This window comes from Myxocyprinus asiaticus, chromosome 13 (genome assembly GCF_019703515.2).
Source record: "Myxocyprinus asiaticus isolate MX2 ecotype Aquarium Trade chromosome 13, UBuf_Myxa_2, whole genome shotgun sequence".
Taxonomy (NCBI): Eukaryota; Metazoa; Chordata; class Actinopteri; order Cypriniformes; family Catostomidae; genus Myxocyprinus; species Myxocyprinus asiaticus.
This window is the reverse complement of record NC_059356.1, coordinates 10,806,039-10,833,042: the sequence shown is the minus strand read 5'-3', so window position 1 is coordinate 10,833,042 and position 27,004 is coordinate 10,806,039. Positions and strand designations below refer to the sequence as shown.

The window sequence follows — 27,004 nt, the reverse complement described above, 5'->3', positions numbered from 1 at the left end:
ACAAACCAGGACATAACACATAGAACATAGAAATAGCATGAGAAAGAATGAAAGAAATATGTTTGTCTGTCTGTCTATCTGTCTGTGTCAGAGACTCGGGCGATGGAAGGTCAAGGGAACTGAGCTCGGGGAAACCGGGGAATGTGGACCCTGTTGCAAAGAATGCAAGGAAGTCAGGGATAAAACAAAAACAAGTCTTTAATAATCCAAAGGAGAACTCAGGAACAATGCCAAAAAGTAAATCCAGTTCAAACTTAAAGTTCATGGGCAGTAAAATTCAAAAGGTTACCAAATAACATAAATCCAAGAGAGCAAAACTTTTTTCCAAACAAAAGCAGTCTGTCTGTCTATCTATCTATCTAGCATAACCCGCTGATGCACAAATCTTTAAAGGTGCAATGTGTAACAGTTTTCATGTAATGATCGCCTTTTTTTTTTGCCAATGTGTGAACGGCTTGTAACGCAGCGTAAAAAATGAGCCCTTCCCGGACTTCCTAGGTTGCCTATTAAAGCCTGTAGTCTGATTTTCATGCGAAGGGAGCGGGTTGGTTTTGCTGGGAAAATCCAAAGGATGTGACGTTTATGTGCACTCCCAAGAGCCTTATACTGAATCCCGTCTGGCTAAGCGGGAACGTGATCATGGTCGAGTGAAAACTAGAGTGAACATCGGCAGGGCATTTGATTCCTGGAGGGAACTTCGTTCGGTTTTGGGGATCAAAACTGACCCTGAATTGGCGTTCTTCGACAGGTAAGCTTACATAACTGCAAAGCATGTGAAATATAGTGCCATAAGGATTGATCTGTGTCATTTAGCTAACTTGATCTTGCCTGCTAACGCTGAGGAATTGCAATCTACCTTGCTTTGTAACTTTAAAATAATTTCAACGATCTTCTCTTTATACTAAGAGTCAGGTATACAAGACACATTTAAGCAAATACGCTGGTTTCTTGATCGTAGTACAACATATGACATACAAAACATACAATAGTGCAACATAACAGTGCAACAGTAAACTGTCTGGTATAGTTCGGTAGTATGTACCTGTATGTGTGTATCAGTATGCTATGTTAGCTGATAAGTAGTTTTAGTTTAGTCTCAAAGTTTGTAGTAAAACAATCATAACTGTGTAATTTTAATTATGCTACCTCATCTGTCAGCATGATGCCGGTGAATCACGTTCAGTCTTTTGTACATTACGTCATTGTTTTGGCCGATGCTCGCTCACGTCCCTATGGAGTGTGTGCACGAGCGTGAGCACGAGCAACAGGTAGCTGGCTGCAGTTCACTTAACGGCCACAGGTGTCATTAATAACAAGGGTTTATGAGTCTTACTGCACCGTAAAATACTTTTACTTCAAAATTTGAATATAATTATTCCTAATATTTATAGAGTACACATCTGTCCATTACTGAGGTACTTGGTGTGTCAGCCATGTTGAAAAACAAAATAACATATGAACATATGAAGAGGAGAGTCAAATAGAAGTGTGTAATATGAGCAATGGCAGAAACTGTTTAGGCTGGATGGGGCACTTGTATTAAAACGGGAGAAATCGGCCCTGTTCCAATACCCACACTTGCGGTCCTGTGCAAGCGACAGGAAGTAAGTGTTCAAGACCGTCCTATGTCTAAAACATGCCAAAGCTCAGAGCACTTAACCCACACTAAATCCACACAAGTGCGAAAACCGCTTCGGAATTGTCTTTCAGGCTAAGTGTATCCCAGAGTTCATCACGATCAGGAGCCAAACCCCGCCTACCTGAGCTATCCGTGTATTTTCGCCATGATGACGTCAAAGAAAGCTTTTTAACATAAGTTATTTATCATAATCAGATAGTGAAACGTAAGTGAAGTATATATTTATTTTAGTATAAATGAAAGTATTCAACATTATATAACGTGTTTAGGATGACTTAATAGCAGCATCATAATTACAAAATATTATTTATGTGTATATTTATATACCTCTTTATTATCATTCTCACCCAGTAATCACATTATTTAGTTTGTTCTTGTACTGCTGGTGATTTTGGTCATTTATCAACAGTGTGGCATACAATATGCAGTCTAGTAAATGTTTTTAATATTAAAAATGTATCAACTACTACCACAGGTTCTTTCTCATCTTTATGTATTTAAAATATATGTTTTAATGCTTTTTATTTGTTGTATGAAACCACATACTGATAAGTTGTGTAAAGCAGTCTTTGGTCGTCTTATATAAATGACAAGCCAAAGCATATCATTTAAATGGTTTGTAATAGTAGCTATTAACAGATCACACAGGTTTATAGAACAAAGTTTTTATTTTATTTTTAATTAAGTTTTATGCATTGTATTGAGAAACAAAGTAGAAATAAATTGCTTATATTTTATATTTTACAGCAGTTATGGACGATGCAATTTTACAGTTAAACATTTTTTAATGTGCAAAGTATTGAAAATCAAAATGAGTACAAATAATTAACTTTTACAATTATTTTCACACAATAAAAACATTATAAAATGTTTTTAATTACATATTTTCTACAGCACAATACACTTCCAACAACCAGTAGTGTATTAATAAATGAAAAGATGGGTAAAATTTTCAGTTATTTATTATTTTAAGTAGGCTATAACAGTCACTTCTACCAAAAACAATATACAATATCTAAAAATAATATAAAAGTCTTCAGCTGAGTGAAAACACAAAAAGAGCTGTCACAACAAGCACCAACATCGTTGTCTACGAGTGTCCCAATGTGCAATCAAAAGTCATCCACACACTCGCAGTCTTCACGTATACTTGCACACTAGTGGCCAAACACCGGAAATATGTAAGACAAGTGGGTAAGTAGGCAAAACCAAAACCGCAAGTTGGGGTATTGGGACAGGGCCATTGAAACTCTCAACATGGCGGATGTAGACCAGGAAGTCCTGCCTTACAGGTAAAAGAGCTAACCAACTTTCAGATACAGACATCGCCAACTCAGACATCAGTTAATGTGAGAATGTGCATGTGCATTAGCTGGACCAGCTTGAAAAATTGAGTTTTTAAAGATAATACTTTATTGTCTGACATTTCTGAAATTTGCTTTGCATGGTCTGTCCTAAAGAAGCGAAATTTATGATACAGTTGTTATCAGATTTAACTGCTAATTTGAAATATGTTCTTTGATCATAATATTGGCCAGCCATTTTGGAGATTTCGGTCTTTCCTCATTCAAGCTTGCATCCAAAGAGAAAAGCATCCTGGGAGCATTCCCAAGATGTCCGCTGAGTGGACTGACTTTGCCACTTTGGTAATAGTAAAAGGTAATCACCCATGGTTTGGATTTAACATCACACCTTGAGTGGTTTAAAATGGCTTGATCTGTCCTCTCTAGTGACCATGCATCTGAGGGTTAAACCTTTTTACATTGTATCTTTCACGTGGCGTACTTCTTCATGTACTTAGTTAAGTGCATTTATTTTTTTGCCTATATCACAGGTTTGGTTATCCATATTGTAATCTCAAGCTTTTTCTCTCTGATATAATGTGATCAGTCCCAGTGTATTGAATACATCCCTATTGATGCAACAAACCCTGCAAATGTTGGCACAGACAAATTGTTGTGGCAAGTGTGAGACTATCATGCCTGTCAGGAGAAGTCAAGCGATTAATTAGTTTGAAACAAAAGCCTTCCTCTATTGTTTTCCCCACTAAGCTTAAAATAACACTATAGAGTCAAAGCTGCCTCTGCTGCACAGTCACCTTACTGTGACATTGTACTCAGAAGTAAACTTGGCTGCAGTTTAATTAACACAATCATAATTGAAGGTGAGAACAGCCGCACCAGTGATTAAATCTGTGTGTCTAAATTACACTTGATAAAATGGATCCAGGATTTCCAGAATGCCGGAAAGCAAGTTTTGAGCACTGGGCTCCGTTTCAGTGCTACATGTGTAAAACAGCTGTGTTAAAGAGGGAATCCTTGGAAGATGTAGTATTTCTGTCCATGTTGACTCTAAATAAAAGCAACCAATCCTCTGTCAATCACCCATTTAGAGTTTTTTGGGCCTGGTTAGTCAGCTTCAGTTGGGTAATTTGCTTTAATTGTGTGGGCCAAGTGAGTCATCTCAAACTGATTGGTAACTATTGTGCAGTATGTTGTTTACAAAGGAGAAATCAGGGTTGTCATAAAGCTTACAAGGAAATTAAGCAATTTGACCATTTAACATATGACTCATAACACATTAAATAAATTGTATGTGAAGACAGTAGATATTTATTCTAGAATAGTAACAGTGTTCTTAAAGGATACAGTACTGATTATACTATATGTGCTTTGCCCTGATATGAAGAATGCTTCAATTTACAGTTTGTATGGATGGACATTAATAAAGCTGCAGAGAAATTGCTGTAATTTATTTATAGATGTCACTTGGTAAAAGGTTTGCCATGCAAATATACCGGTATGTAAACTTTATATGGACTACTTGGCACACAGATATTAAAAACTCTTAAAGATTTTATGTGCATTATTTATCCTGTATATCATGGCACAGGTCACTGAAAGAGAGGAGATTCTAGGTTCATTGAAAGACAAACATTTAACAGCTTGTTACCATCACTCATACACTGTGCTGTAGATGCTTAGTGAGAATGGAGAACAAAAGCACAATATACAGCAGTCGTATCATTAAATGCCAAATACTGACATACTGGTATTTTACAGTATGCTGTGTGTGAAAATACACAAAATATAACAAAATACTGAAACATTCCAATTATTAAAACATTGAGAATTTGATCATAATTTAATGTCAAGCCAATGCTAAACCATTGTGAAATTGTATTTCTCCTCTGAAGAATTCAAAGTAAATGTAATTAAAAAAGCATGAGCCATTTCCAAGGCTTGTGTTTACATAACCACTGTTATGTTTGAAAAGAGCAGAGAAAATGAGTACTGAACAACTGGTGATGATGTGAGGACAATAATTATTTGTTTTGCCAAGTTAGTTGATTAATGACCTTGTTTTGAAAAAAATGTTATGATGTAGGTATGACAGACTTCTTAAGGCATTAACACACACTGAATATTAATGGTATTGTAAGTCCTGTGGACTTGCATGTACATAAATTATTGAGATTGTTAAGAATTATCCATACGAGCAAGTTCTAAATTAAACATGCAAATATTTTACTTTGAGTACAAATATTTAATACAAATATGTTCTTGTGTGTCAGTTTAATTAATCTAATCAAAGTAATTACATGAGTGGGCTAAAATGGAGTGGGGAATGCATTAGAATATGTCAAGTATGTGATTCTTGTAAATCACAGTTTTAAAGTTTTAGTTTTTAATGGAACATATTCAATTAGTATTCAGTTCACTTATTCAAATACATAATTCACAATACTTTATTGGGTGAATGAGGTAGTTCAATACCTCATTAAATAATTAACGGGCAGAGTCTTGATTTTGGGCACATAACTTTTTACAGAAGAGTTTGAATGGCCTAAAATTTTTTTGTGAATGCGAAACCCATCATGAATACTTTCACCTCCTGCCTGTAAATACTGCTTGTAAGGAAAGACACATTGATCATGAATCCTTCACTCCATTCGGTTTTCTTGCCCCTGTTTACAAAGAGAAGAAGGATTTAAATCATCCGTTGAGTTCCGGTAAGTAAGAGACCCTCCCAACATTCACATCTCACATTGCAGCGCATTTATGAAAAGCATCTAGCAGGGCTTATCCATATAAAGCTCAAGGGAAAGCTTCACCTACCTTTGCTCCCAGGTCCCTACTCTTTGCTCTCATCTTGTTGACCTGAGCCTCAGCGATGTCTGCTCTCTCCTCAGCCCGTTCAAGCTCATGCTGTGCCTTCCTCCACCGTCCAAGATGAACATTAGCTTGTTCCTCCTTCAAAAATACATAGAGTCCACCTTAAATGCAACCACACACTGTGCTTAAATGGAGTTTGAATATGTATAAAGTCATCTAGATGTACAGTAAAGTAACTTAACTAACTTACAGCCTCCTCTGCTTGTCTCTTGTAGGCCTTTACTTTTATCTGAAGCTTGTCTACCAGGTCCTGAAGTCTGTTAACAGTCTTCTTGTCCTCCTCAGACTGTATAAACACAGTACCATACATTTAACATACTCAAAGTTCCATCGCAGCCGTAAGTGTTTTTCGTTTAATGTGAGGTCAGCGATTTATTTAATCAACCGCTGTCCTCTGTTGGATATGATCTTGTCTACTCCATACCTGGTAGGTAAGCTCCTTCAGTCTTTTTTCATGTTTACGGACACCTTTCGTAGCATCAGCTCCACGCTTTTGTTCAGCATCCAGCTCATTCTCCAGCTCACGGACCTGGACAGCAGGTACCAACATAGTGAAAAATATTTAGTTGTATCAGGTGTTTAAATTTTTTTAGGATCAATCCCAAACATACCCTGGTCTCTAGTTTTTGAAGTTGCTTTTTTCCACCCTTTAGGGCTAGGTTTTCTGCTTCATCCAAACGATGCTGCAGGTCTTTGATTGTGGCATCCAGGTTCTTCATTCGCTGAAGGTGAGCACAGTTGTCCTGCTCTTTCTTGAGCTCTTCTGACATCATGGTAGCCTCTGAGGGAAATAAGGACAGAAATAAGTAAATAGGATCAGAGTAGAGCATTTTAACTTAAGCTAAATGTATACTCACATCAGTTATAGCTTTCTTGGCTCTTTCCTCAGCATTCATTGACTCTTGAACAGAGTCCGCCACTTCACTCTGGAGCTGGGAAATATCAGCTTCAAGCTTTTTCTTGGTGTGCAGAAGACTGGTATTCTGAAAATGAGAGATAGATAGCGCTCCAAAGAATCATTGGTAATATTATACACTGCCCTTACAAACCTAGGAGTGCAGGAGTCCCACTCGTTCACTGGCATCTGTCAGTTCCTGCTCATCGATTTTCCGGCTTCTCTCAGTCTGTTCCAGAGTTGCTCTGAGTTCCTTAATCTCAGCCTGCATCAGCAAGCTCCTGCGTTCAGACATCACTAATTGCTCCTTCATGTCTTCCTGTCCTCTGAGGGAATTGTCAAGGTGCAGTTGAACACCCTGTTGAAACATGGACCAAATTGGACTAATCATATTTTTATTTTTACCTGCTGAAAAAAAAGTCTAGAAAAGCTGGTCACCAGCATATGTTGTTCTAAATGAGTTTAACCGCCAAGACTTGGTCAACTAGCTTCATGCTAGTCCATGCTAGTCAACCAGCTTTATCAGCTGTGTTTTGCTGGTAAACAGCATGGATGTTTACCAGCTAGAGCAGCACTAAACCATCCTTATTTAGCCTGGACCATGCTGGTCTAAGTTGGTCTTTTCAGCAAGGGGCTTTGCCTCATTTATTAGACACTTTAACTAGAAAATAACATATGAGCAGAGTGGTGAGGAATGGGATTGAAACACATTGCAGGCCACACTTGAACTCACTTGTATGGATCATCTACGTATATGTGCACCACTTCTCAACCTCTCAGAAGCACATCCACTAAACACAGAGCCATGGCTCCAACATCAGTGAAGGTTAAATTCTTTCTAATTAGGTCAAAGGCCGTTATCAACTAAAATAACATTCTGAAGTTTCTCTTCAGCTGTTCAATCTCTTCGTCCCTTTCAGCTAGCTTCCTGTCCATTTCACCCTTCAGCTGATTGAGCTCTAACTGGACATGAAGGATCTTAGATTCCTCATGTTCCAGTGATGCCTGAAACAGATCATGTTAAATTCTTTGGAGCATTAACCTCACCTGTACCTATCTGATTACAAAAACCTGACATCCCTTTACCTCTGCCTCCTCCAGTGCACCTTGTATCTCACATTACTCCATCTCCATTTGCTTCCTGGCCTTCTCTACTTCATGGATGCTCTTTCCAGTCTCACCTATCTGCTCAGTAAGATCTGAGATCTCCTCTGTGAATGAGTCATAAGATGCTGACATTACTGGAATCACTGCTAATTTTATAACTTCAGGAGACAGAGTTGTAAAATTATTTAGGATGTGCTATGTTTAATCAACCCATTTAGCTACTTATGTTGCAAATTCTTGTTCTCTTGTTTGAGAGTTTCAAGATGGTCCAAGGTCTCCTCATAAGAGTTCTTCAATTTGAAGAGCTCAATGCTCAATGCTCGAGATTCTTTTTGAGCACTTTCCAGCTCTGCCTGGGACTCTTCATACTTCTGTTTCCATTCAGTGAGTACCTATTGGCCAAAAAACACTTTCTTAATAACCTCATCTGCTTTTGTTGTTTTTTTGTTTGTTTCAGAAAGTAATTTTGTATGGTTCTCTTCCAGGTGGTTGAGCAACAATTGAATGATTCTTTTACTTACCTTGTCAAAATTCCTCTGCTTCTTTTCTAAATTGGCTGCAAAGCTGTTTGCCTTTTTCAAATCTATCATAAGGTCTTCCACCTCACTCTGAAGTCTCCGCTTGGTTTTCTCCAGTGAAACACACTTCGCATTTGATGCTTCCATTTGTTCCTCTGCTTCTTGTAGATGCTGAGCAAGCTTTTTCCTGCACAGATTGCCGCATTAATAGCCTACATTTCTTAGAATGCACAATTAACCATTATTCACCAGGCAAGCGCCGCCACGGCCAGACTGATTACACAGCGAATTCGCCAACAAGAGGTCAAAAGTATTGCTACTGAAATTGGTCTGTGCTTCCAAAATTCAAACCACTGCCCCCAGTGGCTGAAATTGCAAGTATTGTTCACCAGTTTCCAGTGAAATGTCCACAGGGTGGTGCCAAAAGCAAGTTGTGCATTTAGTTGTAAATTATTCAATACAGTCAATAGGAATGCATATTTTATTAACCCTACTCCCTAACCCAAACGCCAACCCTAAACCTAACCATCAGTGGAGTAAAAATGTAATTTTAGAGTGCAAATGCAACCTACAAATCATGCTCACCTTTGTTTATTTGAATGCGATTACTTCCTGGTTTCAACGGGTCTTGGAGTGAACGCAATTATATCCTTGTTTACATGGGACTAGAAACCATGTCTTGGAGATTGCTCATGCAACACGCTATTAGTAGCACTGTAGGGGGAAGGTAAACATTTCAGAATTGATGCAAAAATATTTAATGGGGAATGGCACTTGGAGTCAATTTCAAGGTACATGAACATTCAGAAGGGGCCTATCGATTTTCAGTGTGATCATGTTGCCATGGCACAATGTGATTCACCGAAGTAGGACATGTTCCTCTATCCTTAGTTACTGCAGTTCCTTAGTTAGTTGAGGAATTAATTTTTTTTTCAAACAATCATAGTACTAACCCTAACCTACCCCTAAAATAAGCCTAATACCTGGTTAATAAGAAAGTTGTTCCAAGACCAAAAAAGATATTGGGATATTTAGAAACATGTCCTACTTGGGTACTTTACAGTAATTTGTCAACAAAACAAGCTTGTCTTACTTGGCCTCCTCAAGTTCCTCAGTACGGTGAATGGCATCAGTCTCATATTTGGTTCTCCATTGAGATATTTCACTGTTAGCTTTGGACAACCCATGCTGCAGCTCAGCCTTGGCTTCCTGTTCCTCTTCAAACTGCTCCCTCAGCAGATCACAGTCATGACGTGCTGATTGTAAAGCATGGGCTAAAGTATTCTTAGCCTATAAGTGTAGTAAATGAAAAATATATAATTTATTTAGTATGTGAAAGTTCAAAACCACATTTTTTATACTGGCAGCACTGTAGCCACATTGTCCTGTGCATTTCATTACCTTTGACTCCTCCTCAAGCTGTCTCTTCAGTTCATCCATTTGCTGAGTGGAGCCCTGTTTGCCCCTTACTGACTGTGAAATGAGGTTTTCCTTCTCCTCAATTTGCCTAGAATACTCCACTGGTGAAAAAGAAAACAAGACATTCTGTATCAGATGTCACATAAAATTCATTGTTATTCTGAAAAAATTCTGTCTCTCGTTTCTTGTACATCTCGACTTGAGCTGCAGTGGCACCACCAGCTTCTTCCAGCCTCTCGCTGATCTCCTCAAGTTCCCTGGAGTGATCAGATCTCTGTTTCTCCACCTTGGCTCGAGTTGCACGCTCAGCCTCTATCTCCTCTTCTAATTCTTCAGTGCGAGCCTTTAATGTGAGAGCAAGATCAATTTTAAATAAAGAGCCTTGTCATGTCTGGAAATATGTGAGAGTAATGCTGTGAAACTATAGCAAAACATATTACATAGAGCTCTTTTATCTTCTTATGAAGCTGGGCACCCATTGATTGCTCATCCTCTATTTTGCTTAAGAGCTGGCTGATCTCAAAGTCTTTTCTGAAAGAAAAAATTTAGAAATGGTTAATATACAGTGTTACTGATGCATGTTCATCAATGTTTATCAGCCATATTACTTTTTGAATTTCTCATCCAACTGTTGCTTGTCATTTTCCAGGTCCATGATGAATTCCTGAGACATTTTCAAGTCCCCCTCCAGCTTCCTCTTGGCCCTGTCAAGGTCCATTCGTGTCTTTTTCTCTTGCTCAAGAGAACCTTCAAGCTAATTTACATAAAAATTAGTGTACAAATAGCAAAAAATTAAAAGTATTTTTGTGAATGTTATACAGTACTCACATCATCCACTTGTTGTTCAAGCTTGGTTTTGGCTTTGGTCAGAATATTGACTTTGTCCTCCTCAGCCTGGAGATCATCAAGAACTTGTTGGTGTGCCTCTTGGAGGACTTTCTTTTCTTTGGTTACCTTTGCAATATTTGCATCTTGACTAGATAGTTCCTCTGTAAGGTTTTTAACCTGTGAAGAACCGTTGATTGAGGTTAATTTGTGTGGATTTGTGGTATAGAATTGGTGAATTTTTTTAGAAATATTCAGACCTTATTCTCAGTTGCATGCTTTTCTTTCTCCACTTTAGCCAAGGTGAGCTCAAGATCGTCAATGTCTTTCTTCAGCTCAGAGCATTCATCCTCTAGTTTTCTTTTCTTTGCCGTCAGCTCTAAATGTATTTCTTCTTCATTATCCAGTCTTTCTGTGAGCTCTTTCAGCTTGGCTTCCAGCTGGAGTTTACTTTTAATCAGACCTTCACACCTCTCTTCAGCATCTATGAGATTCTCGCTGTCCTGAAAGCAGTAGAATGAGATATTCTTTAAATTATCAATAGTGTTAAAGGTAAAGTGTGTAAGTTCTGTGCTACTAGTGACAATAAACGGAATTAAAAAAAGTAAAGTATGCTTTCAAACAACCTTTGGCAACACCCCTTAGACTCATCATGCCCTTTCATACTCTCTGATTCCCTATTAACAAATAGGTCATACTTAATAAAAGATGATAAATGTCATAATAAACAAGATCACTATAACATATACACACCGGACAGAAAGCATGGCAGAGGAATTGGTTTGTCCGATAACATTACCAGATTGAAAGGCAGCCGGGTGTGCATGGGATCTAGCACAAGATGTAGGATGGTTTTTCTGGTAACTATTAGTAAGTGTAACGACAGCGCCGTTTCTGACCATTTTGGTGTCCAAGGCAAGATCGCTGTTGTTGACGGGTGGAGGCGGCGGTGTATTAGCAACTTGCACGCCGATCTCATGATTGGAGCACTCGTTTGTCAGAGCAATCTCATCATTTGTGGTGGTGGTGGTGTGTGTGTGTGTCCTCCACCTTGTACTATAAATGGGATGTCAATGTTCACTCTGGTTTTACTCCGTTCTCTGTGTCTTTTAGCAAGTCTTCGAATTTTGGCGAAGCTCAGTTTCTTTTCCTCTGTTCACTTCTGCCATGGTTGTCCATATTCCCCCGACTGAAACAAGTAGCCACGCCCTAAAATCACGCTATAGGTTGAGCTAGAACTGGATGGGTGGAGCTGAGCAGGCCGCTCAAAATATAAACATCAATGGTTTGATAGTGCCTGGGAAGATCAGGTGCTTATCCTTTTGGGTGAGGTAAACCCATGATTGGCTTACTTATAGTTGTCAATGAACAATAAACTGGGAAACTAGAATGTATTTTAACATCAAAAAAGTTACACACTTCACCTTTAAATCAGATTGGATTTTTTTTCCATCTCTGACTATGAAATACATGGTTGATTTGGTTGTTTTATTCACTTTTTACTGATAGTGTTAGTCAGAAAGGGCAGGAAATGATGGTGAAAAGTGGGTGGAATGGGATTGGGAAATAACTCCACTCAATGAGTTGGTGCACATACACTAAGTGCTAGGCAACAGCTCTGACAAATGTATGACTTCTTAAACACAGGATGCTTCAAATGAAAGACATTATGTTCCTTTAAAAAATAAATTCTTAAAGATACACAAGCACTCACAGCTTGGACTTGTAAGAGCAGGTCGTTCTTTTCCTGAATTAAGGTGACCATTTTCTCCTCCAGCTCTTTGCGTTTGGCCTCGGCTTTAGCAAGACCCTCTTTGCACTTCAGAAAATTATTCATCTCGCATTTCCTCTAATGTTCCCAGCAGGCCAGCTTTGAAAAACACCTGTTAAAGAAGCTTAGTGTCAATATGTAATTGTAAATGTTTGTAATAATGTTCAAGTGAAAAACAAACAGTGACAGCTACTGCAGTTTGACACGAGAATTAAGATACATTTGTACCTTTGTGTGGCCAAACTTGTACTGTGTGTGATCAATATCAATTGATCCCAAGATCTTCTCAGAAGCCTTTTTGCCATCGATGAACTGTCCTTCAGGGATAGCACTGGCATTAAGGATTCTGTACCTATGATCATGATGTTACAGCCATTAGATCTATGGAATATTAGTTAGATACGAAACCAATAAATTAGTTCTTTTCCTAAACTTAGTGAGCTGCCTAGCTGTCTACTAAGGCAGCATCCTAACCAAAATAGAACCTCACAAGTAATTGATTTGGAACAAAATAGAGCTAAATTGATTTCAAAAGTGTATGATGTTAGCACAGGGCTGAAGTATTACTCAAATAAATATTCAAGATAAATATTGCAGCTGCCAAAATGAACTAATGAATGGTGTCGTGAATAGTGTGAATTACAACATTCCATTCAGGTCTGATCCCCTTACGTAGAGGTTGAGCATTGTAAGCAGTCACAGACACATCCGTTGAATGCTTTGTGCATAATTTATTCAAAATTTTAATATAAGATTTGCTTTTCATGCTGCTAAGAGGGTCAATGTCTTGATTTACTCATAAAACAGCAAGTAATTCAGGAATGCAGTTCACAGCTTGGTTTGGATGTGTAGCCTACCTAATATGGCATGCAGATGCCCCACACAAAATAAGTATTTTAATGTTAATTATCTTAATTAAAATAAATCACTATTACAACATCAAGGGAAATAATCTGAAAAAAATCATAATCACGCAGCCCTATGTTAGCATTAAATGACATATGAATAAATATAAATAATATTTATAATCAACATGTGTGCAGTCTGTGCACCTATCCAATTATTTTGAAGGAGCTCATCACATTTCATTCTGATATTGCTTGCCTGTAAAGGTTATTTGGAATGCTGCCTTAGATTTTCCCCAAAACAAGGTATCTTAGAAGGCAGCATCACATTGCTGCCAACCCTTTAGAAGTTGTGTCGGGAGCATACCTATGATTCTTTACAATGCTTAGTAAGCAGCTCACTATGTTTTGGAACACAGCTATTGATAATTCTACTTAAATTACCTCTGCTTAAAGTCTGCATACAGGATTCTCCTGGGAAAACCTTTCCTACTGATCCTGATTCCTTCCAATACGCCATTACAGCGTAACTGGTGGATAACCAGATGGTTGTCCATTATCCCTGTTTGAGTCAACAAATTGTTTAATCATAAATTAGTTCAAATCTAAGATAAAATCTTAGATTACATTTTGGTTGACTTTAAAGTGCTGAGATAAATCTTATTCATGTACCTGGTGTTTTCACCTCATTGGGGATCAGGCAACGAACAAAATGAGGATGTGTACTTCTCAAGCTGGTCATCAGCTTGCCTAGATTTTCCTGTCAACAGTGAAACAATTCATGACATTTCAAACACTAACAAGAGAAAGGAAATATTGAAGCCCTCAGTGGTCCAAATGGGATAATATTGAGTGTTCATACTCTGAAAACAGCTGAGACTGTCTGGAACGAGCCGCCCTTCTTCTTGGCTGCTTTTTTGCCTCCTCCTCCACTACTACTGGTTTCTGTGGAACAAAAAAAGTGATGGATTAATGAACTAATTGTTGTATTTTTCCTCAAATGATTCTGAATGATTTACCTGCTTCGGCAGAGGCAGAGGCAAAGGCAAAGGCAAAGGCAAAGGCAAAGGCAAAGGCAAAGGCAAAGGCAAAGGCAAAGGAGGCATACAGGTTAGCCAGCAGTTTGACTGATGACTTCTGTGTCATGTGCATTCTGTTGATTCATGTCTTTTATTTTGAAATGTTTAGTTCTTGTTTCCCTTGTCATGTGATTCCTGTTTTCCCTCCATGTTCATGTGTCATGTTTTCATTGGTTTATTGTTTAATTATCTTATTATCAGTTCTGTTTGTTCATTGGTTTATGTTCCCCCATGTCCATGTATTTAAGCCTCATGTTTTCCATTGTGTAGTTGTCTAGTATTGAATGTGATTGATATGGTCCAGTCCAGTCCAGTCCAGTCCATGTTTTGTTTTGTAGTCAGGGTTATTGGTTTCACGTTTATTAATAAACTGCACTTGGGTTCTCATCTTCATCTTCATGTCTTCGTCATTGCCAGCAGCCAGCACACGTTACATTCTGGTACAACTGAACAACAGACTCATTTAACGGGTCCTTGTTTTTATCCAGCCAGCCGCTGATGTTGTAGTCAACAGTGCCAGCGTAGTGCACTAAGGAGAAGTGAGCCTCAGCCTTGCCTTTGGCTGGCTTGGGTTTTTGGAAAGCATTATTCTTGCCCAGATGTTGATCATAGAGCTTGTATGTTGCCTTTGGAAACATACACTCCTCTTCAAGGATAGAGAAGATTCCCATGGGCTGGCAGACAACATAATTCAATCATTAGATATGCACTGGGAAAAGGGACTTGGTACATACAGTACATCTTGATTTAGGTGGAAAAATTCTAGAAAAGTATGAACATCCAATCCATGTAGGGTACACCCAATGCATGCACACTTCTGTTATTGCTCCATTATTTATTTAAATTAAGTGCAAAATTCTTAACTAATGAAGACCTGTGAGGTTGAAAAAACAAACTCTTTGAATATAATTTTGAGTAATATCATTAGAGTGCAGATTTTTTTCTTTATTTGAAGGTACGCTAAGGCTGCAACCGAAAGCTGAAAAATGCTGCCTTTGCGAGATGTATATGGAGGTAGGAAGTCAACAAGACACGTCCAAATCCAATGTTTGCATCGCATCTTGTCTACTAAAATGCCTTCATCTGGTTAGTTTTATAAGGCAGCATAGTTGTATCTTCTACTACTTGTGATATCACAAAATCCTGTGCATTGTTGGTTGAAATAATAAAAATGTAATCCGAAGGAACAGATGAGCAGACTGCTGAAAGTGTCTGGGTTATCGAAAACAAGTAGAATTCGACTGGTAATGTGATCTCGTACTGTACATAGTGGCAACCATGAGGGGAAAATAGCTTTAGCAGTAGCTAAAATAGCTTTTTAGTAGGGCTGTCAAATTAGCACATTAATTTAGTGTGATTAATTTATATGAAAAATTAAGCTCTAAAATTAACACAAATAATCATGCCCCCGAGTTCTGTAATAAAGAATCATCTAAGCAATCCAAGCATGATGAAACAACTTAATGTTTTTGCAAACCTGTGGCAGTAGGGGGCAGTCAGCACAACTCCAGTATAGTCAACGTGCCTCGTCAAACCAACGAGAGTAACAGGCTGCAAAGTCTTCCAAAGATGACGTGCTCTAGTGCTCAAAGACAGCTGGATCAAGCACAATAGAATGCAGGGTTCACTGGATGTGTTTTTCAAAGTCTCAAACTACGTTTAACTTGATACAGCATTCTAAAAGCACAGCACTTATGACAAGAGATGCTGAAAACTAGTGAGACGCGATGCAACCAAAGTGTGACTCTCCAAAAGTGTACCTCTGACGGCGCATGAGTTCATAGACTTACAATAAAAAATTAAAAAAGTTGTGCAGAGAGAAGTAGGCAGATAATTATACAGTATATTAGGGTTATGTTCAATGATATGGAAATCAACAAAAACTTTTAAAGCCACTTTTTGTATTGTCTAAATGCTTGTCTGAATTATAATACTTATTATACAGTATATTATATTTATAATTATATTAATTTTGTAAACACACCAATTGTTCTTTATTTGGAGGCCCTTCGCAGTAAATATTTATATATGCAATTGTGACTAATTCGATTCATTATTCAACATATCATATAATTAATTAAAAAAAATAAAAATACAAATAAAAATGATCAATTGGCAGCCCTACTTTTTAAGTGTTCATTGTCGTGGACATTAGTCAGGACCAATACCAGTGAAATTTCACAATTCTCCACACCAGTTCCGATATAAAAGTAAGATCATAAGACCTATTCACACCAAAATCATGACAAATTTGCAAGATGGACTGCCGACGAAAGGTCTATATAGACTGAAACCGTGACGAATAAAATGAAAAACAATTTCACCCCTGTAGAGTAGGCACAGTTGCTGTTCTACAAACATGTTTCTTATGTTTTGTTTACTGCTCTGACCTTATTCAGCTGTCAAAGCATAAGATTAATATATTTAATGCTGTTAAGGCATTTATTTACCTGATCTGGCACAACTGTTGCATTGTTATTTCCATGTTATTGATGCATTTGAAGGAATCTGTGTTTTTATACATGTGAGATGAGATAAGAATGCTGTTGCATAAATATACGTCCTCTTTATATTTGAACATGTACTGTATTTTGCTACGAGTACTGTATGTTCCAAATGGACTCCTGAACCAAACTTCTAATTTTTAATACCTGGATAAAATAACACAAGGTACAGTGATATAAATACACATAGAATAATGTACTTTAAAGAACAACAGGTATAGAAAATATGATATATAACATATAAAAATTATATCAAAGAAAACACAGGCTCAGAGGCTTTTCTTGGTTTAATTATTGCACATTTGTATTGAATTCAGGGTTTCTTGTGCATGGTGAAAAAACGAGCACCGTTATAGCAATACTTTGTGCTATATTATCCTTGCAATAAAAAAAGCAGTGAGGTTCAGCAATTCATTTGTCCATACTTGTAGTAAAACACTGCTTGTAAAGAGTATTTTAGAGTATTCTACAAGCTCAGTCCAAATGAATTGCTGAAGCGCTATTTTTTAATGGCAAGACAACGTTATTTAGCCTACATATTAATAAATGTACATTAAGACAAAACATCAGCGTAATGAGGAGGAGGGCATGGCCGGGCCATGATGGAGCACGGCCGGCACTGAATCATCTGATCAGCGGGAGAGCGAGATAAGGGGCGGCCGGAGACGCCGGTTGGTGGGAGAGAGATGCACGCGGCCACGTTGTATGTGTCTGTTTGTGTTATGGTTTATGTTTGTTTTATCTTGAGTTTTGCATTAAAAATGTATGTTGACTGTTCAGCCGGTTCCCGCCTCCTCCTTGCCCATCCTTATACTAATACAGTCAGCTATACGCCTATTATAAAATATGAGGTACATAAATATTCTAATAAGAAAGATTTCGTTTACAGCTTCTATATTATTTATTTACTTATTTGCACTGAATTCAGTGCTTTTGTGCATGAGATGAGTAAAAGAGCACCAGAATACATTCCGATGTCTTTATGTTCATGAACGTTATAATACAAACACATTTATTATAAGCGTGCTTTTAAAATCAGACCAGGTTTATGTTTGTAGTAGAAATGGTTCATGAAATTTTGTGGGGTGGGGGGAGTATCAGCTGCATGTCCAATGCCCATGTGCCAGTTGATTAGCGCCAACAACATGCTGGATTGAGCAGCTGCAGCAGCTCTGGAAAAATGTCAGAAAGCTTATATCTCATTGGTCAGTCAGTTTTCATCGCAGTCCGTAGAAAGAAAAAATTTTACTGGTCTTCCTAATAAAAATAAAATAAAAAACTTCGGATTGTCGGCAGGCGATCTGTCAGACCCATTGTGAATAGCACCATAGGAATACATATTTCCTGTTCAAAACCTCGTTTGGAACAAACATTTGCACTGAAAAAAGGACTTGGTGTGAATAGGTCTTAATACTAACTAATTTGTTAGCTGAGTAAACATTGTTTCAAGTTCTCAAGTAATTAATCCAGACAAGAAAACAGTCAGTAATAAAATGAGAACAAATAAGCAAATTAAAAGTAATAGAACAAATAAAAACAATAGAATAAAGAAACAAATTAAAGGGGTCATGTCATGAGGAATCAAATGTTCCTTGATATTTTGACATACCGTATAAGAGGTCACTGTACTATAAAACATACTGTAAGTTTCAGAGCTCAAAACTTCCTCTCCCCTTCCTCTCCTCATCAGTATTTATTGTTTCTACTCTACAAAAATGACTCGTTTTGAAATCGGCCACATCGTGACATCAGCATGTGGTTCATTTAAATAGACCCGCCTCCAACATACATAATCGTAGTGGTGAAAGAGAGACCAGATTAGTACTCCAACACTGAATGTGGTAATATTGTTACTGTAGTTTGCTTTTATCAAACGAAAGATTAAGATGTCAGTTAAGGTCCAGAGTTGTTGTTGTGTTCCTTGTTGAAGAAAATATGCATCTCTGCATAGCCTTCCAAAGACCAACAGCAGAAGACCACATCGGATTCCACTTCTGTCAGCCAAAACCAGAAAGCTGAGGCTGCAGTGGGCACAGGCTCACCAAAACTGGAGAGTTAAAGACTGGAAAAACATAGCCTGGTTTGATGAATCTCGATTTCTGCTGAGGTACACAGATGGTAGGCCCACTGCAGCCTCAGTTTTCTGTTCTTGGCTGACAGAAGTGGAACCCGATTGGGTCTTCTTCTGTTGTTGTCCATCCGCCTCAAAGTTCGACATGTTGTGAATTCTGAGATGCTAATCTGCTCACTACAATTGTACAGAGTGGTTATCTGAGTTACTATAGCCTTTCTGTCAGCTTGGACAAGTCTGGCCATTCTCCATTGACCTCTCTCATCAACAAGGCATTTCTGTCTGCAGAACTGCCGCTCACTGGATGTTTTTTTGTTTTAGTTTTTGGCACCATTTTGAGTATACTCTAGAGACTGTTGTGCATGAAAATCCCAGGAGATCAGCAGTTACAGAAATACTCAAACCAGTCCATCTAGCACCAATAATCATGCCACAGTTGAAATCACTGAGATCACATTTTTCTCCATACTGATGGTTGATGTGAACATTAACTGAAGCTCCTGACCCATATATGCATGATTTTATGCATTGCACTGCTGCCACAAGATTGGCTGATTATATAATCACATGAATATGTAGGTGTACAGGTGTTTCTAATTAAGTGCTCAGTGAGCGTATAGAGTCACATTTCAGCCCTTTCCAAATCTGCGATTAATCACGATTATATTTTTTAATCAACTGACAGCACTAGTATTTACTACTGGTATTTTATTACCTTTTGCACCTTCCCTGTTGATGATGATGGCCTACCTTTTCAATAAGCTCAATGCAGGTGGCTAGATCCATTCCAGAGTCTATGAACTCCCAGTCTACACCCTCCTTCTTGTATTCTTCTTGCTCCAGCACAAACATGTGATGGTTGAAAAATTGTTGCAGTTTCTCATTGGTGAAGTTAATGCACAGCTGCTCCAGGCTATTGAACTAATTCAGAACAATCAAACAATGAATCATTTCGCCATCCACTTGAGCTGTTAACAAATTAACTTTCATAAGTCATGAAGCACTAAAGAAGCCTAATTTAATCAGTTTTCATAACCAGAGCTTCCCACAGCTGCGACAGCCTGACACATTCATCATCAGCTAATTCTTGCTCACATCAAATATTTCAAATCCAGCAATGTCAAGAACTCCAATGAAGAAGGACCGAGGCTGTTTGGTGTCCAGCATCTGGTTGATTCTGACGACCATCCACAAGAACATTTTCGTAGACTGACTTCGCTAAAGCCATGACTGAATTGGTGACCTGTATGGGGTTAGAAGTGACAGTTAAGTACTGTCTTTTGCTGCTGTCTTTTTCATACAATCCCACCACTAAAGCAAAGATGCATGAATAAAAGACATGTACCTGTTGCACAGTTTGTCCCTTGGTGACATACTCATTCCCAACCTTCACTCTGGGATAACAAAGAGCTTTCAACAAGTCAGCAGAGTTCAGTCCCATCAGGAAAGCCACTTTGTCAGCCACTGTAACAGCCACAACACAAAAACACAATACATGTGATGTCATGTTAATTTTTCAGATTTTTCGTAAAAATTGTATAGTGTGGGTGGTGTAGCCTGGACTTAGGACTTTATAAATTAGTGTAAACATATTTGTCTAATTTGGATAGTTTAGTGTTGAAAAAAGATGTCATAGATAGGTCTACTATAAAATGGGGGCATTGATATGGCTTACCCTCAGTGCCATCAGGTTCAGCCTGCTCCTCACGCTGCTTTTGCTTAAACTTCATGTCCCATAATGCATTACTGCACCTGTCAACTTATAGATGCTGCCCTTCTCATCAGAGGTGAAGCCCAAGATGTCAATGGCTGTCTGGAGAATTTAATGAATCAGATTTAGAGAAATAAGTAACTACATGACTGTAAAGGGAATAAGAGTCTTGAATGTGTTGAATGAGTTATTCTCACATCAGTGGCCTCCAACTCCTCTTTGTCATTAATGCTGGCCACTGTGATCTGACCCTGACTGATCAAGCGGAAATCATAGGGGTTGGTTGTAATGAGAAGCATGTCTAGGGAAAACCGAGATAAAAAATCAAATGGGGGAAAAAAGATCTCTTTTGTAATTATTTAGTATTTTGTATGAAACTCTCACCCATCAGCTCTGGCTTATGGCCCGTGATGACCTGATAGAAGATGTGATAACTCCTGTCATCAGATAGCTGAAAGGTCACTCTGGACTTCTCCAGCAAATCTAGATGTACAAAAAAAAAAAAAAAAAAAAAATGGATCTGTGTTTTAAATAGAATTTTTATTTTTCATTGATTCTTGAGATAAGGGACAAAGCATGTTTAAAATCTTAGTTTTCATTTTTTAATATTAAATTAATTTTAAATGGACATATTTGTATACAAAGGTCTCAACTAACAAACCATGTTAAAAAAAAAACATTTTCTGAAAATTGACATTTATTCAGTTCATAACTTAAATATTACTGTAATTTGTGTCAACTCCATCAGACACACTAAAAGCATGCTATTTTAATTTGATCCATCCAACAAGAGTGTAAAGTCTTTAATTATCTATTAATGGTGTTCAGTAAAGGAGTTAAGTGATAAAATACATTCTGTAAATTCTGTTTTCATGCTATTCTGAAAATTCTGACGGTGTTGACAAAATTGAATATTTTTCCAACTTAACCTTGTGTTGTACACGGGAGCCTTTTCGTTTTTACCTCAGTTGAAGCTGCTTCTTTAACCTAAACTCAAATGCCAAAATTATTTCACAATTCTAACAGAAATTATTGCAATGGGATGACGGAGTTGACATGTTGAAGCTGTGACCACAGAGACTTAAACATTGTTTGTATAAAATATAAAAAATATAAAACTTACCAGACCACGTGTCCTGCTGTTGCATCCACCATGAACAGGAAGTGAGAAAGGGGTACTCAGAGTTAAAGCTGACCATGACATTTTCTGATTTATTCAGGATTATAAAAAAATCTGATGGAGTTGACACAAAGTGAGGACAAAAATTTGATAGGCAGTTTTTTTATGGAAAATATAAAGTTTATTTTGTGTATTGTTTGATATCGTACAGATCCCTATCTTTCATTTTATATTTATTTTTATGAATTTATTGCATTTTTTGCACTTTAAAATTTTAACATCGTGACCTCTTCCTAAGGACAGGTTAAGTAACATGTGCTTCCAATTATAGAGCATGCATTTAAAAACTATAATAAAATTATTTAAAAATATAAGTAATGAATGCCTTGAGTATACACATTTCCTTTAGATTTACCTTTTTCTCTATTTCTTGATTTTTAACATAAAGAGGACATTTGTACATGTTTTGTCCCTTATCTCAAGAATCAGTGTTTTGTATGAACTTTTCCTTTAACCCTGTTGAAGCAGTGTAAAAATGTCTTGCAAATTTACATTACCTTTACCTTTACTTCTAACAAGACTTACATGTTTCAATATCTGCAGAGGCAAGTTTTCCAGTTGTTCCAAAGTGGATTCGTATGAATTTACCCTGTTGGATTGTAAAACTTTAGTTAAACTAATACTAATGAACTTCTTAACGTAAGAGAGTACAATAGCTGAACTCACAAAGCGTGAGGAGTTGTCGTTCCTCACAGTCTTGGCATTCCCAAAGGCTTCAAGCAGAGGATTGGCTGAAATGATTTGATCTTTCAGTGTCCCCTGTGAGGTACATACGAGTTAGATTTCAGCTAAATACAATTCGATTTGAAATCCAGCTCAGCTATGTGCTCATACACCGTGATCAATACTTCACCTGCATTTTACCCAATACGGCCTCCTTCTTCTTGTCTCCAGACACTGCAATTGTCGCGAAGTTTTGAATGGCACGCTTGGTGTTCACAGTCTTTCCTGAACCAGATTCTCCACTGGGAATGACACAGTAACACTATTATGGAGCTGGAGACACACAGCTCATCATCTATCATTTGAGAGTGTAGAGTTATTGCACAGTCAAATCCATTGATCATGACTTACGTAATCAGGACAGACTGATTCTCATGGTCTACAAATGAGAAAGGACAAAGTAGGGGATTTCTTATTTGTTCATTCCAATATGAAAAAGACAACAAAGTTCAATAAATATGCGCATTTATAAATAATAACAGTAACAAACAATTCTCCCAACAAGTAATATAGTCCATTAACCTGCAGGCTAATTATAGTTTCAAAACAACATATTAATTTGGCGCATTAATATAAAATTCAACTAATATCACTCCAAAAAAAAATTACTTTCACTTTTGTTAGTTTTACTTAATCCTCCCATGTTCATATTATTCAAAAAATGCATGTAACCATGGGAACTTACATTAACTGAGTTGATTCAACTAAAAAAAGTGTCAGCTTTTCTTAATCTATTTGCATTGGGACAACATAAATACTTTTGTTTGGTTAACTGAAATTGGTACCCAGCATGCTTTGCATGAGATAGGATAAGAGAGGAGGATAAATGAAGTGTTATTTTATGTGTCTTTGTGCAAGCCGAATATAAAGGGAGAGAACTGTTAGTGTTTAATGTTTTGTTATGTTGAGATTTAGAAGAATGTCTGTTATGTTGTAGTTTTGGGGGTTACCATCATGGTGAAGAGTTGAGTTTCAGCCTTGGTTGAGGACCAATACATTTTGAGTATTCAACATATTGCTTTATCTATTGAGCAATTGCTGTGCTAACCATATAGTGATTAAGTTGCGGTCACACTTTATATTAGGTGGCCTTAACTACTATGTACTAACATTAAATGCATACAAGACTATGTATTTACTATGTAATTACATGTTGTTCTGCAAAATTCCCACATTTGCTGCTACTGAAGTTGAGGTATGGGTAGGTTTAGGAGTAAGGGTAGGGTTAGAATTAGGGGTTAGAGTTAGGTTTTGGGGTAAGGGTTGGGTTGGGTTAGGGTTAGGGGTAAAGTTAACAATGTAACTGCAAATGTAATTCAATGCAAGTACTTTAAATGTAATTAAATGCAACAACATATATGTACATAATAAATACATTGTATCAAATGGTTAAGTACATAGTAGTTAAGGCCACCTAATATAAAGTGGGTCCCAAGTTGCACTCAGTAGTGCTTCCTACCAGAATTTATTTAGCATGCTAACATTTACTGAAACTAGCTAGCATATCTCTAAAAGAGTTTAATTTGAGTTATTTTGACATGTCACATTTGGTTGGGTTTACTTAATTCAGTTAGGTTCCCTCTACTTTAAGTATTTAAATTGAAATTACATGTTAATTTTAATTTAAGAACACTCATTTCAAACATGTGGAACCACTGACTGAATCAAGTTCAGCCAAAGAGTTATTTTTTGAGTGCAAGTGTATGTATATTGGCTATTTTACGATTTTGAACAGAGTCGGAACTATCTGTTTTATAAACTAGATTTAATCATTCATCAAACATTGGTGTCTTTAATCATCTCTGTGTCTTATAAAAGTAATAAGGCAGCTTATAAACTCATTGCTTGGCTAAATCTGTCTCCTTTATGTATTGTTGTTCTAATTCTGAGTTCGACCCACCTGTAAGCATACTTTGATATGCGTTGTCAGACACAGAGAAGATGTGTGGTGGGGCTTCCATGCGCTTTTTGCCTCTGTAAGCCACCACCACTTCTGAATTATACACCGGGAGCCATTTGTAAGGGTTCACAGTGACACAGAACATTCCAGAGTAGGTCTGCAGAGAGAAATCACAGAGATTTATTAAATTGATACTGGGTGCTCTTGCCAGACCATTTTTCAAGACCTAGCTTAATAAATAGACTTACATAAATCATCCATGCCGCATAACGATCTTTGAGGTTAAACAGCACCGAGGCCTCATTGAGGTGGGTCATCATGGCCATGTCCTCAACTTTATCATACTTGGGCGGATTCATAGGGTGACAGTCCTCATCCTTCACTGTCACTATCTGTAGAAAACAGTGTCATGTCACTCTTTGGAGTAGTGGTTATCGATTTGTTTTACTTCAGGACCAACATAGTTTAGCATCCATAAGCAAACAAAATTTTCCTTACAAACGTTAAATGTATTAATATTACCATGAACTGCACTGGCCCAACAAAATGCTAAATTATTAACAAGACATAGGCTGAATGGGAAAAATTATTGAATTTCAATGGTTTGCATGCAATAACCTTACAATACAAATCATGATGGTTGTCACTAACCATATTCATCCTTGAAGCAAGTGAACTCACATTTAATGTGTCTGGGTTGTATTTTATTTATTTTTTCCTTACGTAGTTTGTTCATAGTTTTTGAGGATGAGGGGATGTCAATAAATCTGTCCATGTTGGCATCCATGTTTTGGCTAGCTGCTATGAAGTGCTGCTCCCCACAAGATGCCTAAATCCGCCACTGATCTGAGCAATTCAAGCTTGAAATAAGTAATGTAACTTAGTGTTTTTATGAGCCACGTCAGCAGGGGGCAGTCAACGTGTCTCAACAAACTTCACAAGCAGCGCAGCCCCAGAATGAGAGCCAGTCTCACAGGACGCATTCTTGACAGCTGGAACACAGGGATCTCAAAACGCGATTTTCAAAGTTTCAACTACTTTTATCTTGATACAGCGTCCATTATGATGCTAAAACCCACTGAGATGCTCTAAAAGTGTCCGTCTGACTCAGATGTACCTAGAGCAACAATTAAAATAGTACAGACGGAATGCAAGAATGTGTCCCCATGATATAAGAATAAAACAAACAATATAATGACTTCTAAAGCCAACTTTTGTATTGTTTAATCAATGCTTTATTCGTCTGCTTCAAAAATGCAATATCCAGTATTTCAGTCTGAATATCTGAATTATTATATTTCAAATTGTTTTAATTATTATGTATTACTTATTGAATATATCTTTATTTCTTAGCAAATATTGATATAGGGTTAATTGTGATTTTTTTATTATTATTATTTGGCATGTCATTTAGTTAATTTGATGAAGAAAAAAATAATAATTGATTGACAGCCCTAATCAGAATTTATTTCATGGGTCTCACCTCATCAGCTTCAGTCTTCACTGTAACCTTGCCTCCTTCTCTACTTTGGATGATGCCTTTAATGTACAGTTCTTTGGCATTAGGAACAAAACAGGCTGATTTGGCATCAAAAGGACGATTTTGAGCCTCAATCCTCTCATTCTCATGTTTGCGTAGGTAGATCGCGGCTGGCCCATACTGGGCCATCTCTGCATCACTGCTCATGATGACACAAAACTGGAAAACAATATTGGCAAATATAAAAATTTAATGATAAAAATTAAAGAAACACAAAGAGGAAGAACAGAACAGAATATTAGTATAAAAAAAGGGCTGTACCTTTGTTAATTTTCACCAATTATAACAGTTAATATTCTGCAAGGAAAATTAAACAATTGCAACATTAGTGCAACATCAAATTTCTGTTATATTTACAATTCAAATTCAAATATTTTTAATTGTATAAAATGTACTTTGTCCAATAAACCAAAACTGAATGTAATACTCAAATGTGAGCTCTTACCACCAGTGATCACCAGCTGACAGTCTCCTGAGCAGAGCAGAAGGAGTCCTTTTATTAAGATGGGATCGGGTAACAATGTTCAAGGATCTGGATTTAAATTTGCATGCCTGCAGATCCATGAGACCATTTTGTTATGCACTCCCAAAATACAAATTAAAATTAAAATCATAATTCTTATTTTGCTGATTATAACACTGATCGTGGGCACATTTCATAAGCAATTTTACTGAAAATTGTAGATGAAAGATGAGTATGTGCAAAGAAGGTTACAAAGGGTGTTGGTTATGCCATTTAATCACCCTGACATCCAAATCCCTCTCAAGTATGGGCCACCTTTTTAACACTCACGTCCCTTATGTCACTGCAAAGGCACTTTTACACTCACATGTCAAACTGTTTACTGATTTTGAAGTCATAGTTCTGAAGTGCATTAATTGTAATACATTTACTAGAGACGGATTAATAGATGATGGTACATGGATTATACAATTATGAAAATTTACTTAATCCTGTTACATAGTCTATGAAATATATAGAGCTGTCAAAAACTTGTTAATTTTGTGTGATTAATTGAATAAAAAAGAACGTGTTTAAAAAATTAACGCAATTAATCATGCCTCCTGACCCATGCGTAAATTCCGTAATAAAATTACGTAT

General features: G+C 37.2%; 1 pseudogene; it reads right to left on the bottom strand.

Moving 5' to 3' along the window:
• Positions 1–3,888: 3,888 nt before the first annotated feature.
• On the bottom strand, positions 3,889–26,049 carry LOC127450598 (myosin-1-like; annotated as a pseudogene).
• Between the last annotated feature and the right edge of the window lie 955 nt (positions 26,050–27,004).